The 14808-nt window shown below is 44.5% G+C and overlaps 1 long non-coding RNA gene across 2 annotated transcripts in view; it reads left to right on the top strand.

Moving 5' to 3' along the window:
* Window positions 1-5112: 5112 nt before the first annotated feature.
* LOC118014514 overlaps window positions 5113-14808 on the top strand; it is a 42917-nt gene continuing 33221 nt past the window's right edge. Inside the window, exons 1-2 of one of the 2 annotated variants that reach the window (XR_004680295.1) lie at window positions 5113-5252; window positions 9182-9296. This is a non-coding gene — a long non-coding RNA (uncharacterized LOC118014514). The remainder of the gene's footprint in view (window positions 5253-9181; window positions 9297-14808) is intronic. The other variant, XR_004680294.1, reaches the window with a different exon arrangement.

Below are 14808 nucleotides of genomic sequence, written 5' to 3'. Positions count from 1 at the left end.
CTTCTTCTTCTTCTTCTTCTTCTTCTTCTTCTTCTTCTTCTTCTTCTCATTCCACCTACTATTATACCACTATTATACCTATTATTGTACCACTTTAATTTGATGGTCATTTGATATTCAATAATGATGACCCTTAATGTTTATTGATGCTAATATATGTCATGCAATTTATCCATGGGACAGTCCTATGAGGTAGGTGATTTCATTAACCCATTTTGCAGATGAAGAAATTGGGCAAATAAGGGTTAGGAAACTTGCTCAAGGCTTCACTAGAATTAAGTGCAGAATCGGGGCTGAACCAAGTCTGAAAAATCCTAGAGCCCAGGTGCTAAACAATAGGCTGTACCGTATCAGTCAGGTTTTGGTTTTGCAGACAGAAGCCGCTCAAAAATTTTCAATACGAAGGGCTTTGATACTGGGAATGTAAGGCTTATACAACCTGTATACACCTCCCATTGGAAGAGAGCAGTAATCCGGAAAGCCCTAGATCTAGACACACACGTATTTCGGAGATGTCGCTACTGCTGAGCTCAGCTGCCCCCAGCGCTGAGAGCTGCCAGCAACCCCCCACATAGGCCACTTCCTGATGCTCACACTCATGCCTAGAGCTTCTGCCGCCAACAGTGGCCTATCCTTTTCTTCTGACTTGCAAACCTCGAAAAGTGCCACCCACTGAGGATAGGCAGACACCTGCTGCCGAGGACATCTGAGAAATATAGTTTCTAGGCTTTCAGCGCCTGTGGTGCGGGGGCGAAAAGCGCAGCGGGACAGGGAAGATAGATGCATAGGTAAGATCGGGCCCACCGGTTATGCGACAAATCATCCTTTACTTAATTTTCTCCATAATTGTCCATTTCAGTTATTTCTCCGACCTATGGCTACAAATGAGACTGGTAACTCAGACTGCCCCGCTCATGTCCCCACCTGCAGGCGTCCTCACTCTACGCCCCATTTCAGTTCTGTCTGGGAGCTCAGGTGAGCGCAGCGACGGTCCTCCCCGCCCTTCCACTCCCGCCCCTGCCTTGTTTCCAGCCGCACCGCCACTGGAGGGCAGCACCTGCCCGCCAAGGCTGCGGCGGGCGCCCACGCGGCCTCGCGGGCGTCTCCCGGGCCAGGGCCCGGGTCCCACAGCTGAGGACCCTTCCACTGCCAAGGCGCGTCCCCAGGCCCCCTCCGGGCTTCTCGCTCCGCGCCGTCTTCAGCTTCTTTCCTGAGCACCGGCCAGCTTCCAGGCCTGCCGAGCTCCTTTTTGGAAAAGCTTCTTCAGTCCGTGTGAGTACCTCCCCCTTGAGGATGGACTGACCGGTGGGCCTGGGTGGGAGGCAGACGCCTCACTGCCGGCTCCATCGTCCCCCGTCTCCAGCCCTCAGAGTCCAGGCCTGACTTCCCTCCCGGAAGCTCCTTCCTCAGCGAAAATCAGCTCATGCAAACGGACACCATTACCTGCCAACTGACATTTCATGACATGCGGAGTTATTTGCCTGAACATTTAGGTTCTCCGTACCCAGTGCTACAAGGAAAATTTTGGACATCGCTCTTTGTTCACATTCTTCCTGTAGATCCCTAAATAATGGAATTACCGTATAAAAGAGAATAAACATTTTTAAGGTTGTGATACATATTGGCAATTTGGTTCCACAAAGTTTTACCAATTTATACACCCACCAGCTAGTGACAGTGCTTCTCCTTGAACCCTTGCTCACTGCAGCTTCTGCTGAATGCCATTTTATCTACATCTATCTATCTATTTATCATCTATGGAGATACTGTCCCATATTATATATACATATATATGAGATATATAAAATTATATATTATATACATCTTATTATATGACATATATCATAATATATATATGTTTCCCACAGGTTGCTTCGTTCACCCTGTTAAAGTGAATTATGCCCCAAACCTCTCTCTCACACACATATCCTTGAAGCTCCAAAACCAAACCTTCTAAAAATGTGAGGAAAGTAACATCCCTAACATATTTTAGTCAATTACCATAATTGTGGCAATTTTAATTGTTGATTGAATGCAAGGTGTCCTTCCACAAGGTGTCCTTCCACAAGGTGTATCACTAAAGAGTAGGTTGAGCTGTAAGTGACCAAAATCCAAAATACCAGTGGTTTAAACCAGATACTTTTTTTTTCTCTTTGTCATAGCAATGGTTAGGAGTTAAGCAAGATCTCATCTGGTATGAGATTCACTGAACCAGGTTCATTCCACCTTCCATTTCCAAGTTTGCATCCACGTTCCATCCAGCAAGAAGGAGAAAGGGAAATTATGCTTCTGCTATCTAGAAGAAACTTTGTAGAAGTTGTGTATACCCCTTGCTCTTAGAGCTCGCTGCCCAGAAGGTAGTCATACAGCCAAGTTCAGCTGCAAAGAGGGTGGGAAATATAGTCTTCTTCCCAAGTGATCATTTTCCAGCTAAACATCAGACGAGTTCTGTAGAGAACAGATACCAAGGAACACGCAGTGGTCCCTGTCCCAAAGGCACAGAAGTATAAGATATAACGTTTGCTCTTAAATGACATGATTTACTTATTTTCTGGAAAGCCTGTACTCCTTTTTTACATAGAAAATATAGTGTTGTGGGTAAGAGCCTATTGTTTTTCTTTCTTTTAATTACAGTCTGCTTTTCCTTTGACATAGATTATAGTTTCAGAGATGTTTCAAATTCATTTTAGCCTTCAAATGGCTGTAATCTCTCATGCTTTGCTCCCTTTGCTAGCCCAGCCTCTCTGTCTCACCATTAACTGGTCTGAGAATAAACACTCAGATGGAGCAGGTGAGGTGTGAACCTAGAAGTTTGCTTCATATTCTTTCCTTGATAAAAGAACAATGAAAATGTACTAAAATATCAGGAAGCAGAGAAAGAAACTAAGAGAGAAGAAAGAGACAGCAGGTCTGTGTGATGAGCAATGAATATAACCTCCATCATCCAAATTAAAAAACCCAAGTGGGACAGGTCAAGGAGCTTTAAAGGAAAGATACACATCAGTAGACTCGGCAATTTATAGAGGCAGGATCCCATCATGGTATTGTATATTATCTTGTGCATCTTATCAAGTATACAGCAACCAGAAATTAAGATAAATTACTGGCCAAATAAGTTAAGACTGCGGTATAAGTTTAATGAATTAGTGAGCTTAAGCAAAGAATAGGCATTAGCTTGAGCAATGGATCCCAGAAATCTTGAGTCTGCTTATCATCCCACACCATTTGGTGAATAGTCTTTCTGCTGCCCAAGTGGTAGGGCTAGAGTTCTCTATTTAATTATTTGCCCATCTTTATCTTCAGTTTTCTCATCCCTCTCCTGAACCATATATTCATGCACTGTACTCTTCTCAAGAAATACTCTCTAAAGGAAACAGTTTCTGTATAGTCGATACAATGAAGATGAACTTGAAGTTTAGAGTATTCATGTAGCAAGTTGCAGAGAGAGCCCTTGTACCCAAGCCCTCAGGCTTCCTGCTCAAGGTTCAAATGCTGATCTTTTAGGGATTCAAACCCTGGAAATTCTTCCAAGGTCAATGGATCTTCAGGTGCCCCCAATCTGAGTTGTTGCTGTAGGCTTTTAGCCACTGGTTAAGACTGGCTTCCACCCCACCCCTAGCTTTGGGTGTCTGACCGTCTGACTGAATTATTGTTAAAGGTGTGTAAATTTAATCAAAGCATGTCTGGAAAGAGATTTAACTTATGCTTTCAGCGTTCAAGGAACTCTATTTAAGAATATGCAAATGAACAAGAAAAGGATGCACAAAAAATCCAGTGAAGTGGATCTGATGAGTACTGAAGTTGGGGCAAAAGTGGGTTAGCCTGGGACACTAGGACTTAAGACAGCCTGGGAATTGCTGGTGAGGGCGTAAGTCTTTGGAGTCATTAGATGCTCAGTCACAACAGTGCCTCCTCACAACAATGGGAGGAGGACAGGGTAAGGACTACTTCCTTTATTTTACAGTTGAGTGCCTGGCCAAGGTCATACAGTCAGGGGGGGGACTGGGATAAAAATAGAACTCAGGTTCCTGACTTTCAGGCCAGCGCTCTTTCCATTATGTTGCAGCTGCCTGCTTCCAGGAGACCCACATCCGATACCCAGAAAATGCCATGCAGGAGACGGCTGCGACTATTCTGTTTAAGTCGGGATGAGGGGAGGTGTGTGGTGGGCTAAAGCCAGGGGAGGACTGTGGGAATGCCATCCTGCCATCCTGGATATGGAGTCTTTTTACGGCTTGTGCCACTCCAACTGGCATGAACAAGGCACAGCTGAAGATTAAATGTCTTGAACATTATTAGCCCGTTAGGTCTCTCGATAGCTTCCCCCAGACTTCTCTGCTGTTTTACATTCCCAATCAGGTTTTGTTTATTCAATTTCTCACATGTTCGTGAAGAGATGTCCTCTTCATTGCCTCTCTTCAAGGAGCAAATATTCTCTCGTATACTTCGGAAAGGAAAAAAATTCCTTTTAGTCCAGAGGTCAAGTCATCAAGAAAAAATTGTGTTGCCATCCCCTACCCCTGCCTTGGGTGACCAACTTGTCTCTGTCTGCCCGGGACTTTCTCAGCTGAAAGTCTCATGTCCTCCCTTTAATCCAGCACAAATGGGAGTTGTTGGTCATCCTTCCATGAGGGGATTTTTTTTGCATTGGCTCCCCTTGCTGCCTCAGGGGGTTATGAAGCAGACCCTGCAAGATGCTTTGTCTTCACTAGAAAGGCATTTGGTGGCGCCACCTGCATCTAACAAAGGCAGAAGGTTTGGTGAACTGGGTTGGACAGCCTCATGTTCTGTAGGACGAGAGACCCCATCAAGGTGAAGGGCAGATTTTCTGGGACCTGGGCTTCCTGGTGTAATTTGAGAAGCTCCTTAGGGTGGAAGAGAGCAGCTCTGGATGGTCAGAGGTGAGAGGAGGAGAGAGGAGCTACTCATTCTTGCCTGCAGGAAATTAGGACTATCCCATTACCCCAGGGAAAATTCTTGTTTCCAGGTTAGAACATTCTGGTAAAGTCAGGCAGGGAGCAATTACTTACGACGTCAGTGAGCCAAGGGGTAATTGAGAAGACTTAGCACAAACGAGTTTGTCCTTCATTTGTCTTGGCTGGCTTTTCCTGGCACACGGTAGGGTTGCAGGCAGGCTGTCCCTGCAGGTCAGGCGAGGCTCTGTGCTGGCAAAGAGGTTAAAGCCCTTGCAGGGATCTCCTTCCCAAGCGTTCCTGTTTCCTTAGGAAGAAGACTTCCCTGTTCATGATTAGGTAAGGCTGCCTTTCTGACCTGTCCCAGGGTAGTTGCTGCTGCTAGCTTTGTTGTTTCGGAGCCTGGCTATTTGCCATCTCCAGAGGGGAGGACAATCTAGCAGCATTTCAGATTTCACTGTCTATCCAGGAGTCTGGATAACCGACAAGATGAATTCACTGCAAGCGCGCGCGGGGCTTATGTAACCTGCAGGCCACAGCTCAGCACAGAGCCTGGGAAGCCACGCGGGGGCAGGGCATCAGCCGGCAGGAGCCGCACTGCAGACCCCAGCTGGGAGAGCATGCTTGGAGGTTCCGTGACTACTACTGCAATGCGGAGCACCAGCAGGGATGGAGGAGGGAGACTAGGAGCTTCTGGCAGTGGTGCTGGGGCTCCAAGACCTGATTTGGCAATGCTCAGGGGGTGGGGCTGGGGATGGTGGGGAAACCTGTCTTATTGGGGCCCCTTTGTGACAATAGGTGGGAGCATGCAGTGTGGGAGGGAGCTGAGGAGACAAAGGAGAGAGGAAAAGGCCAGAGGCCTTGGAGCTGTTTTGTTGGGGGGTAAGTGATTAAGGCAGCAAGCTGCTTTAACTGATTAGCAGCACGATTTCTCTTTGGGGGCCTCTCCCCCGAATTCTTTCTTCCTTATAACCACAGCCACACTCCTCCCCATCTTTGACTCTCCTAAGCCACAGTCCACAGCCGTCCACCCCAGCACCCAGTAATTAGCAGAAGCTCTGCTGGAGTCATCATGTTTGGGGACGGTCAGCATGTCAGCTGAGGAGGCGCCTCCATGTTGCGCCAATCAGGTGGTTGCAATTCCACAATATTTATTTGATTTTATTCTGCACAAGGAACCAGGTTAGGCCCTTCAGGGCATATTCCTGCCCTCTCGGTATTGCAGGATAACGGTAAGAAATAGGACAAGGGCCCAGATAAATACAGCACAGAGCCAAACATGGTACCTGCAAAGCTCAAGGGAGATACAAAGTGCTATACCTTTTTTCTGTAGGTTCAAATACTTAATACCTCTTTCCTTTAAAAAAAAAAAAAAGATTTATTTATTTATTTGAGAGAGAGAGAGAGAGAGAGAGAGAGAGAGAGCCAGCGAGTGGGGGGAGGGTTAGAGGCAAGAATCTTCAAGCAGACTCTCTGCTGAGCACGGAGCCTGACAGGCGACTTGCTCCCAAGACCCCGGGATCATGAACTGAGCTGAAACCAAGAGTCAGGCCCTGAACTGACTGAACCACCCAGGCGCAACACCTCTTTTCTTCCAGCTGATTTGAAGGAACAAAATGTGGGTTATTTTGTCTGATTTCTGCAAATATGATTAGGCTGTCAATAGGACAAAACTGTAGGGGCGCCTGGGTGGCTCAGTCGGTTAAGCGACTGCCTTCGGCTCAGGTCATGATCCTGGAGTCCCGGGATCGAGTCCCGCATTGGGCTCCCGGCTCAGTGGGGAGCCTGCTTCTCCCCTGACCCTCCCCCCTCTCATGAGCTCTCTCTCTCTCTCATTCTGTCTCAAATAAATAAATAAAATCTTTAAAAAAAAATAGGACAAAACTGTAGGTTCATATCCATCGGCATTCTTTTTGTTATGGTGAAGAAAGCTGGCCTTTAACATCAGATGGACCTGGGTATAAATCTGGGCACTGCCATTTACTTGCTTTGTGTTATTGGGCAAGTAACTTCGCTCACTGTCAGTTTTCTCAACTGCAAAATTGGGCTTACATAAAAAGAGGTTAAGAGCACAGGCTCTGAAGTTAGACTGGGTTTAAATGGGAATCTACCACTCATTAACTGTATGACCTTGGGTAAGTTGCTGAACCGCCTGATGCCTCAGTTTCTTCATCTGGAAAGTGGGCATATTAATACCACATACCTCATAGCGTTGCTATAATGATTAAGTATTTTAACATATGCACAGAACTTAAAATAGTGGCTAACATAGAACAAGTGTTTTATAATAATGACAATAACAGTAATTTCATTATAAGGTTGCTATGACATATAAAATTAGCGCACATTATTTTATTATAGGAAAATAAATATGAACACATGTGACTGTAGCCTTCTTTCACTTATAATGAGTCAGGAAACAACAGAAGAGCCCTTCTGTACTAATATTCTGTGCCACAGAATTAAGTCTAGCATGAGTAGATAATTTTTCCTTCTTTTGCCACTTTTCCCTTAAGAAAATGGAAACTAAAGTTGATATAGGGAATGATTATTAATATGATATAATAGCTCTTAGCATTATAATTTAAAAAGCTATGCTAAAGTACAATTTTCAAAAAGGTAAAAATTATGAATCACATACAAATAAAAAATGAATAAATTTCAAACATTTTATTTAACCCGTTGATTAGGGAACGAGTAAGATGCTGACATCTGTGCAAAGGACAATCTGAAGAACACACAGAAACACACACTCAGGAACACAGCAATAAATTTGCTAATAGATACAACACCGGTTCATAGTCTAGAGCACAGTCAAATATAATGTTTGGGGTTAACTTTTTTATAGGATGGAAATCAGTCAACTCTCTACCAGACAAAATTCACTTGCATTTCTGTAGACAAGGATCATTTGCTTTACTATCAGTTTCCCAAAGCTTAACTTGTATTCCCACAGAGCTTGTCTAGTGAGTGGAAACAGTAGAAGATGCACCATTCTGTAGAATCCACTAACCCTCAGAGAGTCTGTGAGCTGGTGCCGGGTTGTCACTGGAAGAGTACCCAGTAAAGTCTTTAATAATTAAAGATAAACCAAATGATAAAGTACTTTCTGCATTGGAAAGAGGGGAGATTTGTCAGTTGATGGTGTAAAATGAGGTGAACCTACATTTGGGATGTTACCTTATCTACCACTTTGGGTCCCCAAGATCAAGACCACCCTCTTTCAAATGTGACACAGTTTTGACACAGTAGGTGACACTAGGATAGCTGATACCAGAGGCTACGTGTTGCTGACAGGCTTCTCAGAGAGATTCTATGGCCTGCGGACTCTTCTTCCAGAGGCACTGAAGCCTTGAGAGAGGAATCACGCCACAAGTCTGCAAGGCAGTGAGACAGAACCTGATGTTGGTGGAGGGGGTGTTAGGGTGTGGAGGATCTAGGCCCCTGTGGACTGATCCACACAAAGCCACTTAGCAAAGCTCCCCACAGCTTCTTGGCTCCCCCAGCACTGTCTATCATAAGTCCATGAACCATGTTAGGAGCCATTTTCAGCCTCTATGAAGCCAGAGACTTTTTTTCCAACTCCTTGGGATATAGTCATGGGCTGGTAGAAACACTGAGAATTAGCATGATTAAGACTTCTTGGAAAGTTCTCCTAGGAACACAAGGCTGAGTTTTCCCTTAGTTCGTAGAGGGGAGCTAGCTGTGTTGCTCAAATCGTGGTTTGGAAGCCCCTAAATAACAATCACTTTGAATGTTGCCCCCAAACTGCTGAACATGAGGACGTTTAAACAATCAGTGAGTCAAACTTTTCCTTGTCTCCTTTATTTGGAGGTGAGACCAGCCAATTTCTCAGAGGCACCCCGGGGATGAGGCAGATGAGAGAGCAATGGCGGATGGAGTGGTCCTCAGTTTGTGATGCTGGCTGATATGGCATGTCTACTACAGGGCTTCTCTAACTCCTCCTGATTTGGGGGAACCAGGAGGGCTGGAGGAAAACACGGTGGAATCAGTCAAATATGATTTATTCATGGGCAGGCAAGGAGACTGTTTCCCTTCCTCTTTTTCTTACTAGGACCATGTAATTGAGTCTAATGGGAAGTGATTGTAGGGGGAGTTCAGAGCCTGTTTTCAGTTGTCTTTGCCCAAAGACAGCAATCAAAATGCAGATGAGCTTTCTCTATCTTACCATAGGAAAAGGACACAGACTCTGGCTAACGAAGGGGAAAATGGCTAATGCATGTTTACTGTGGCTTCTCTGTCCGCAGATGGCCACCGGTGTGAACGTGGGGGATGGAGGGCCAGCAGACACACTTTGTTTCCTAAGCTGATGCCACCCTGTATTGACTGCCTACTTTCTGCCAGGAGAAGCTAAGTGCTGCAGTAATGCTCTCTTCTCACACTGCTGGACAAGGGGCAGGGGGCCAAGGGATCTTGTTTCTTCCTCCCTTTGCCTCAACCTGAACAAAGATCTTGTTTTTTCCTCCCTTTGCCAGCTAAGTGGCTTTCCCCAAAGTACACCAAGCAATTGGGACTTTTCTAACCAGAAAGAGCAAATTGGAGCATTGCAATTAGGCAGCGTTAGAGATCCACTCTCATTTTGACCTTCACTCTAAATAATTAGAGCCTTCTCATCTAACTAAACAAAGAAGATCTGGGGCAGCATGGGACAGAATTAGAAATAACCCACTAGGAGATCAGAACTCAGCCTGAGGAGGACGGCACCGTGCTATAACCCAAATGGGAGAAAACTAATCAAATGGAGGCTGAGAGATGCCTCCTGATCTGCATTTTTTTTTTTTTTAGCAGAAAAATGACTTTCAACAAACCCCTCCAACAGACAAATCAACCTAGGATGAAATTTCCAGTGCACCTCCTTCCCTACCAGGAATAATAAATTATTCCTAGGCTGAGCAGCTGCTGGACATCACTTAGGGCTGTTTCCTTCCATCCAGTCCTGGGAGAGCCCCTGAAGCCCCTCCTCTCCCTCCCAGCCAGCGCTGCTAAATTTAGATCTTCCAGCATGTGCACAGTCTATATTTAGTGCCTAAGAGTCAGAGCTCAGCATACAATTCATCAAGCCATCAGTCATCCCTCTATCCAAGCGACATGTAGAGAAAAATACTTCCAAACTAGCTTGCTCTCCACGAGGATGGAAGCCATTCTAAGAATGGGGAATTCACAGGGCCAAAGGGGTTTTCTCCTTACCCAGTGGTGTCAGGAGTGCCCGAGATTGCCAGGCACGCAGCCAAGGAACAGAGCATGGCTCCAGAGAGCCAGAGGGCAGGGGGAAGAGGAGGGAAAGAAGCAGGACTCAAAGAATGGCCTGCAGGCCCTGTTGTGCTTGTTCTGTCCCCATTGAAATTGCAGGCAACTGGGATCTTAAGGCTCTAGCTTAGATGTCACTTCTTCATGGGAATTGCCTTGAGACCACTCAGAGTGGATTAGGAGCCCCCAGCCCCCAACCCTGCCTGCACACAGTATTTCCTCTGCCACACGGTATAGAAACTACCCCCTCACACTGTAATGTGCAAATAAATCACCTGGGATATTGTGAAAATGAAAGTTTCCATTCTGTGTATCTGGGCTTCAGATCCTGCATTTCTAATGAGCTCCCGGGGGACAAGACTGGTAGGGCAAAGGTAATACCAGGCTGACCGGCTGGTAGCAAATCCAGACATTTCCTCAAGGACTGAGCTTGTAAGTTCATGAGTGAAGGCATTATAAGAGGGGTGTTGGGAAAAGAGGAAAGTGGTCTTCATTTACCATCCCTGCCCCTGCTCCCCCAACCCACTACCACCACCATGGCTGCAGGCCAGTGGGACTGTACCCAAGTGAGGGAGAGATCCCAGTACATGGGAAAGAAGGTTTGTGTCCGAGCATTTCAGTTCAGGCCCTGAGCTCCTCCCGCTGTCCCACCTAGACACCTTTCTTTTATCAGAACAAGCAATATTGCAGAGGTGGTGCAACCACAGCTGGAGCTGGTGTGGAGGGGCCTGAGTTTTCCTGCAGCTGAGGGGCAGCCCTAATGGGATAAGCCAATGGGGAGGTGGGAGGAGGCTTCAGGATACTGGTAAACTGACAAAAAGAATGGTGAGAGACAAAATACACCAGACAACTGTGATGATTTAATTCAGGCTATTGCAATAGGGAGAGAGTTTGTTCATGAGCAATGTCTCAAAGAAAAGGAAAGTGACCTGGCATTATGGAGACAAATAAATGAGAGTCATGAGAATGGTCTTACCTGAGAATATTTAGAATATTGGGGGGCATGGTGGTCCTTTGCAGTTAGCCATTTTAGAAACCCGTAAGGGTAGTGGATTTCTGAGAACAAAGTGATGGGAGAATTTCTGAACCTTTATTGTTTTCCAGAAGCATAGGACTCAGGGGAGTTTCAACCTGTCAGAGTATAAGATGTTGACCGTGAAGTGTGGAGTGGGGGCTGCTGTGGGGGCAAGAGCAAGCCATGAATGCCTCAGAACTCAGATAAGCTGGGTGATAGACATTGGGGAGGGTATGTGCTCTGGTGAGCGCTGTGAATTGTGTAAGACTGTTGAATCACAGACCTGTACCTCTGAAACAAATAATACATTATATTTTAAAATAAAAGAAGAAGAAGATAGTAGGAAGGGAGAAATGAAGGTGGGGGAAGTCGGTGGGGGAGACGAACCATGAGAGACTGTGGACTCTGAGAAACAAACTGAGGGTTCTAGAGGGGAGGAGATTGGGGGGATGGGTTAGCCTGGTGATGGGTATTAAAGAGGGCACATTCTGCATGGAGCACTGGGTGTTATATGCAAACAATGAATCATGGAACACGACATCAAAAACTAATGATGTAATGTATGGTGATTAACATAGCATAATAAAACAATTAATAAAAAATAATAATAAACTAATGTATATTTGGAAAAAAAAGAAAAAAGAACTCAGATAAGCAAGAGGTGTCTATGGACCAGTGCTACCTGAAAGCAGTGGTATTGTGGAGCTGGCTGGAACCTGCAGTTGAGAGCTCATCCTTAAACATACAGCTGGTTGCTAAACCATTGGTAGGTTGAAATTGGCCATGGTGGGAGTATTTATACCATGAAAATTGGCAAACACTGTAAATCAGTGTGCCTTTTCTGCCCACTCATCTACAGAGCTTACACATTTATCAGCAGCCCACTGCCCAGAAGGCCCTGTGGAGGAGGCAAAATTTGAAATGGACCTTAAGAGTTGGGAAAAGAAGGATGTTGTATCTCGCCTTCCCAAGTTAGTGCCAGAAAAGAGAGGGTACAATCCTTAAACTCCAGAATGAAGTGCCTGGAGTTGAAATAGGAATAAATTAAGCATTGTTTTAAGTGAGGACATATGGTCTGGCAAAGAATTTTAGTCTTCATTTTGAAATGGGATGAAAGAGTTGTCTCAGGAAATTTGTGACATGTACAGTACTTGTTTGCCATTCCAGCATCCAGAGATTTCTGTTCAACAGACATCTTCTGAGCATCTACAATCTAGTGATTATATTACAAGATCCGTAGTGCCTTCTGAATTGTCAAAGCAAGATTACTTTATGTTCTTTATTGTTTTACTTGTATATTTTGTGGGATTGTGATTACTTTTTAAAAGTGTGTACAGTTATATCTACCTCCTTCTTAATGAGAAAGTTGGTATTCTGCACTATTAAGATATAGCCAACAGCATAGTTTAGTAGGGGCATGAAGATGTTATGTTATATCAGAGTAGGATATTCAATGCATTCAAAGGTGCATTTCCCTTTTGAAGGTGGCTATATGGTTCAGCCATTAGCCTTATCATTCCTTTACCCTGACCATTTCACAGTTCTTTTTTTTTATTATTATTTAAAAAAATTTTAATTCCTGTATAGTTAACATAGAGTGTTATGTTAGTTTCAAGTGTATGAACCATAGTTCTCTCTCATAAGAAGCATTCAATTGTTCCCTATTTTTTAAATGTATAAACTGCTAAATCAAGAGTGATCAGATAGAGGGCCGCCTGGGTGGCTCAGTTGGTTAAGCGACTGCCTTCAGCTCAAGTCATGATCCTGGAGTCCTGGAATCGAGTCCCACATCAGGCTCCCTGCTCAGCAGGGAGTCTGCTTCTCCCTCTGACCCTCCTCCCTCTCATGCTGTCTCTCATTCTCTCTCTCTCACAAAAAAAAAAAAAAAGAGTGATCAGAGAGAAGAGTAGGATTATGTCAGGACAAATGTATTCCTGCTACAGAAACAAAAACTGAAACAGACACTTCAAAGTATATATCAAGCTCAGAACTCTGCTTTGAAGAATAAATAGCAGTTAGCTAAAAACATAGGAGTGGAAGGAATTCCAGTGAAGGGAAGTGCATTTGGTCATGCCATTGCACTGTAAGGCATTCATTATTGTTGTAACTGAAACACAAATAGGCTTGAGATAAAACAAGAAGTGGGAAAGAATAAGGAGGAATAAGGTCAGAATCAGGCAGTAGCCACACCATTCAGAGCCTTATGGTTTAGTCTTACTAAGGAGTTTGAACTTTACCTTAAAGCTCTAGGGAACTCTCAAAGGATTGGAATCAGAGTAGTAGAAGAAACGTGATTCTACGTTGGAAGAGGATTACACAGATAGCTGAGTATTGGGGAGGGTTGGTAGTGATCCAAGTGAGGAGGCTCTGCACTGGCAGGAGGGTTGAAGATTCAATTCTAAAGGTGTTAAGGGGGGAGTGTCTGCTGTCTTCGTGATGTGATTGATTGATTGGGTATGGGGATTGAGAGAGAGAAAAGAATAAAAAGATGCAAAGGTTTCTGTGTGTGAAGACTGGATAGTGTACCATTTGGTAAGATAGGGAATACAAGAGTATTTTTTTAAATTAACATATATTATTTATTTCAGGGTACAGGTCTGTGATTCATCAGTCTTACACAATTCATAGTGCTCACCATAGCACATACCCTCCCCAATGTCCATCACCCAGCCCCCCCTTCCCTCCCACCCCCCGCTCCACTCCAGCAACCCTCCGTTTGTTTCCTGAAATTAAGAGTCTCTTATAGTTTGTCTCCCTCTCTGGTTTCATCTTGGTTCATTTTTCCCTCCCTTCCCCTATGAGTCTCTGCCTTGTTTCTCAAATCCCTCATATCAGTGAGATCATATGATACTTGCCTTTCTCTGATTGATTTATTTCACTTAGCATAATACCCTCTAGTTCCATCCACGTTGTTGCAAATGGCAAGATTTCGTTTTTTTTGATGGCTGCATAATATTCCATTGTATATATACACCACATCTTCTTTATCCATTCATCTGTTGATGAACATCTAGGCTCTTTCCATAGTTTGGCTATTGTGGGCATTGCTGCTATAAACATTGGGGTACATGTGTCCCTTCAGATCCCTACATTTGTATCTTTGGGGTAAATACCCAGTAGTGCAATTGCTGGGTCATATGGTAGTTCTATTTTCAACTTTTTGAGGAACCTCCATACTGTTTTCCAGAGTAGTTGCACCAGCTTGCATTCCCACCAACAGTGTAGGAGGGTTCCCCTTTCTCCACATCCCTGCCAACATCTGTCATTTCCTGACTTGTTAATTTTAGCCATTCTGACTGGTGTGAGTATCTCATTGAGGTTTTGATTTGTATTTCCCTGATGCCAAGTGATGTTGAGCACTTTTTCATGTGTCTGTTGGCCATTTGGATGTCTTCTTTGCAGAAATGTCTGTTCATGACTTCTGCCCATTTCTTGATTGGATTCTTTGTTCTTTGGGTGTTGAGTTTGATGAGTTCTTTATAGATTTTGGATACTAGCCCTTTATCTGATATGTCATTTGCAAATATCTTCTCCCATTCTGTTGGTTGTCTTTTGGTTTTGTTGACTGTTTCCTTTGCTGTGCAAAAGCTTTTTATCTTGATGAAGTCCCAA

This window comes from Mirounga leonina, unplaced genomic scaffold (assembly GCF_011800145.1).
Source record: "Mirounga leonina isolate KUSES-001 unplaced genomic scaffold, KU_Mleo_1.0 Mir_154, whole genome shotgun sequence".
Taxonomy (NCBI): domain Eukaryota; kingdom Metazoa; phylum Chordata; class Mammalia; order Carnivora; family Phocidae; genus Mirounga; species Mirounga leonina.
Note: the sequence above shows the minus strand (reverse complement) of the source record. Positions and strands in the feature narration are given on the sequence as shown.